This window comes from Monodon monoceros, unplaced genomic scaffold (assembly GCF_005190385.1).
Source record: "Monodon monoceros isolate NGI ecotype Baffin Bay Population unplaced genomic scaffold, NGI_Narwhal_1 Super_Scaffold_20, whole genome shotgun sequence".
Taxonomy (NCBI): Eukaryota; Metazoa; Chordata; class Mammalia; order Artiodactyla; family Monodontidae; genus Monodon; species Monodon monoceros.
In genome coordinates this window covers 123241125-123245923 of record NW_021703777.1, presented here as the reverse complement: position 1 = coordinate 123245923, position 4799 = coordinate 123241125, and the positions used below count along the sequence as shown (strand labels likewise).

Below are 4799 nucleotides of genomic sequence, written 5' to 3'. Positions count from 1 at the left end.
CACCTTGATGTGTTCACCAACCCAGAAGCTCTCCAAATCCCACTGCTTATGGATTTTTCTGGAAGTTTCATCACTTAAGCATGATTGATTAAATCATTGGCCATTGGTGATTAATTCAACCTCCAGCCCCTCTCCCCCATTATACTGACTATACAATAAAAGCCAAAACAATGTAGATGCTGCCAAGGTAACCTGCAGGACCACCATGTATACCAGCCACAGGGGGGTCCGTGATGACTCTGCAGAGCTGTTCTTGACCTGTTCACCTATTTCAGAGACAGAAAGGGAGATGTAGGGTGTACGTATATGTGCATGAGTATGTGTAAAAACAACCATTTATGTCAACTAACATGGGATAACAGAGAGAGGCTCTTTGGATGTTTTGACCCTAGAGGTCAGAAAAGGATTCAAGCCGGGGAGCAAGGGGCCAGGCCTAACAGAAAAGGCAGCTGCAGCAAAGCTTCCCCCCTTTTCCTGAAGGATCTCTCAGGGTAACAAGCAAGAGCATGACCAGGCCACCAGTGTGGTCCCAGGTCATCTGTGGAAAGGAAAACTGTGCACCCAAGCAGGGGCCACACTGCCACCTGGAGCCTTGTTTGTCCCTGCTGGCTTTGCCACTGAACCGACTCTGTCACAGGAGCTGGAAGTGTGTGAGCTTTCTAGCCAGGAACCTGGAGGTCCATCCCAAACCAACAGCACTCCTGCAGCCAGAGCTCAGCCTTCACAGGAAAAGTCTCAGTTGCTGCTTTAGAAGCCTGCCTCTGAGATGATTTCTTTCCTATCTTCCATTGTAGACCAGTGACAAAACCGAGTTGCGTGGGATATAGATTACAGGGGACATGAACTTCAGTGGCCCTGCTTACCCAGAGGAATTGGGACTGTGGCGTGGCTGGCAAAGGGGGTCACTGGCACACAGAGACCTGAGCCTCGGGGGGGGCATGACCTGCGCCACTGGGGAACCAGTAGCAGCTTTCTCCCGGGAGGGCTAGTTCACCTGGGGGGCTGCCTAGGCCGGGGGCCAGCACACCGGTGGCGTTGGTCCCCTGGTCATCAATGTATCCTCTGTCCATATGCTTCAGGGCCTTCTCGCCTCGAAATGGATTCTCAAACTCTACTATGTTTGGCCTTCAAATAGATCAGGGTGCTTCCCTTCTACAGGTGTGTCAATCATCTTAATTTTCCCACAGGTGGAGAATATCTCCATGCCATGAGCCTTGGTCACAGTTTTGGTGAGCTTTCCCATGCTTGGCACCCTTTGGGGTTGGGACAGGGGGAACGTCTCCTCCCTTTCTTTCCTCTTCCATCTCTCTTGGGTGGTTTGACTGGGAGGAGGAGCACCGCCTCTTGTCATATCTGTGTGGAGAAGGATTTGACCAGCAGAGGAGCTGCTGGAGCCGGAGGTGCCTGATGTGCTGGAACTTACCGAGCGCCCGAGCCGGGGCTGCTGCCGAGGTGAGCGGTAGAGCTGCACGAAGACCAGCGCTGCTGCTATTCTTGGAAGCGCGGTGCCTATTCTGAATTTTACCCCTGTCACAGTGCTTCTCACTTTACTCCCTGGTGACTACTTTATCTTTAGAGTGATCCTTGGACGTCTCACTTCTAACTGGAACCTGCAAAAGTATACCTAGCAGATTGCAGTTTACCCCGAAGAACAGGATCTTCCACCAAGGCGACCGCCTCCTGCTTTCCTCAGCTGCTGAATCTAAATAATATACAGTCATCCTTGAACAACAGGGGTTTGAACTGCTTGAGTCCAGCTACACCCGGATTTTTTTTTTTTTTAAAGAAGATGTTGGGGGTAGGAGTTTATTAATTAATTAATTTATTTTTGGCTGTGTTGGGTCTTCGTTTCTGTGCGAGGGCTTTCTCCAGTTGCGGCAAGCGGGGCCCACTCTTCATCGCTGTGCGCGGGCCTCTCACTATCGCGGCCTCTCTTGTTGCGGAGCACAGGCTCCAGACGCGCTGGCTCAGTAGTTGTGGCTCACGGGCCTAGTTGCTCCACGGCATGTGGGACCTTCCCAGACCAGGGCTTGAACCCGTGTCCCCTACATTAGCAGGCAGATTCTCAACCACTGCGCCACCGGGAAGCCCCACCCGGATTTTTAAAAATAATAAATACTACAGCAGTACAGGATCAAGCAGGGTTGGTTGAATATGGGGATGCAGAACAGACGATATGGAGGAACCAAGTATATGCAGTGCCGGGCTGACTGTAAATTACAGGAGGATTTTCTACTGCGGAGAGGGTCAGCGTTCCTAACCTAACCCCTGATTTTCAAGGGTCAGCTGTAGTTTAAAATTATAACCCGGTATAGTGGAAAGAGCACTGCCCTTGGAATCATTCTGCAAACTTTAATGGACCATCTGGTAGTCCTTGAACTATGCATGCATAAAAAAATGAATCAGACCTGCTTCTTTCACAGACCGGGTTTGGAAAGGGTGGGGCACAGATAGTTGACTATTTAAATATAATGAGGGACTTCCCTGGTGGTCCAGTGGTTAAGACTTCGCCTTCCAATGCAGCGGTGCCGGTTCCATCCCTGGTCGGGGAGCTAAGATCCCACATGCCTTGGGGCCAGGAAACCAACACATAAAACAGAAGCAATATTGTAATAAACTAAATAAAGACTTAAAAAAAATGGTCCACATAAAAAATAAATAAATATAATGAGATAAGGGCTACGATAAAAGTTACAGAAATAAAAGATTAGAGTCCTTAACCCAGGCTAAGGGGAATCTCTCTGGAAGACTGAGACAGAAGGAGAGGAAGGGGAAGAGTTCTGGCTCTACCATTCAACAGTGAGAATCTTATCAAGTATCTGAACTTCTTTCACTGTTTTTTCTTTTATAAAATGGCCATAGTAATTCCAGCCATTACTGCCAACCCATTTGTTATGATAAAGCAAGATAAGAGGTGAAAATATTTTTTAAATTGCAAAACATTAATAAACATGTTAATATGAGCATCCATTAAAAAAACTTTTTAATGCAAAATAATCTGAAATTTATAGAAGAGTTGCAAAGACAGTAGCAAGATTTCCCATATGACCTTCACTGAGCTACCCCTAAAATCTTATATAACTGTGGTAAATTTGTCAAAACTAAGAAATTAACATTGGTGCAACACTATTAACTAAACTACAGACTTTGTTCAGATTGCACCACTTTTTCTACTAATATCCTCTTTCTGTTCCAGGATACAGAACAATGGTTTTTAATGAATCAAAGAATGAAAAGTTAATATGGTTTGAGATACCACACTGCAACGTTTACGAGACTATCACTTGTAGTATTTGGGTGTAGTATCAAAGAAGAATATCCTCAGTTATCTGAAAAGGAAAACACTTTTCCTCTTTCCAGCCAGATTTTCTTCATATACTTTAATCTTTCAGAACAGATTAAATGCGGGGAAGCAGATATGGCAGTCCAGCTGTCTTCCATGAAGTTAGATATTTAAAAGTTTTACAAAACTGAAGTAATGCTTCACTACTCACTAAAAAAATTTGGGGGGGTGTATTGGAAAACAAAGTTATTTTTATTAAAAACGTTATAAATGTTAGCATTCGTGGGTTGAATTGTGTCTGCCAAAAGATACGCTCAAGTCTTAACCACCAGTACCAGTGAATGTGATCTTTGGAAATAGGTCTTTGCAGATGTAATCAAGTTAAAATTAGGCCATACTGGATTAGAGTGGGCCCTAATCCAGTGACTGGTGTCCTTATAAGAAGAGAGTAATTTGATCACAGGAATGAGAATGCCATGTGAGGAAGGAGGCAGAGATTGGAATCATGCATCTATAAGCCAAAGCATGACAAAGATTGCCTTCAACCACCAGGAGCTAGGAGAGGGGCATGGAACACATCTTTCACTGGAACACCTTCAGAAGGAGCATGGTCCTGTGGACACCTTGATTTTGGCCTTCTAACCTCCAGAACTGCAAGAGAATTTCTGTTGTTTAAGGCCACTCAGTCTGTGTTACTTTTTCACAGCAACTCTAGAAATCTAATACAACATGTAATGAGTTTATTATTGTTATTTTAACATTAATCGATATTTAAAAAGATTTCTTGGTCTTCCCTGGTGGTGCAGTGGTTAGGAATCTGCCTGCTAATGCAGGGGACACAGGTTCGAGCCCTGATCCAGGACGATCCCACATGCCACGGAGCAACTGAGCCCGTGCGCCACAACTACTGAGCCTGTACTCTAGAGCCCGCGAGCCACAACTACTGAAGCCCACGCACCTAGAGCCCGTGCTCTGCAACAAGAGAAACCACCGCAATGAGAAGCCCGCACGCCACAATGAAGAGTAGCCCCTGCTCGCCGCAACTAGAGAAAAGCCTGAGCACAGAAACGAAGACCCAACGCAGCCAAAAATAAAATAAATAATATAAATAAAATAAATAAATTTATAATATGTGTGTATATCTTAGTTTTAATTTGTAATGTAGTAACATTGATAAATGTAATCTACATAAACAAAAGCTCCTTAGGGTCTCCAAGTTTTAAGAGTATAAATGATTCCTGAGGCCAAACAGTTTGAGAACCGTTGTTCTCTTTCTTCCCTAGGCTCCTCAAAATCTTCACCGTACCTATAATATCAGTTACCCTATAAGCACAAGTGATTGCAAGTTTTTTTTCTTTTACCCAAACCTCTTCTCTGAGCCTCAGATTCATATATGCTACTGTCTCTTTTTAGACATCAAAAATCTGTACATGCCAGACTAGACTCTAGATCCATTCATTCCCTCACACTGGTCTTCTTCCAGGGTTCTCTATTTCTTTGAAAAGTCACCACTCGC

At 44.8% G+C, this 4799-nt stretch overlaps 1 pseudogene; it reads right to left on the bottom strand.

The window, feature by feature from the left end:
• Positions 1 to 846: 846 nt before the first annotated feature.
• On the bottom strand, positions 847 to 1721 carry LOC114902472 (annotated as a pseudogene).
• Positions 1722 to 4799: the final 3078 nt, after the last annotated feature.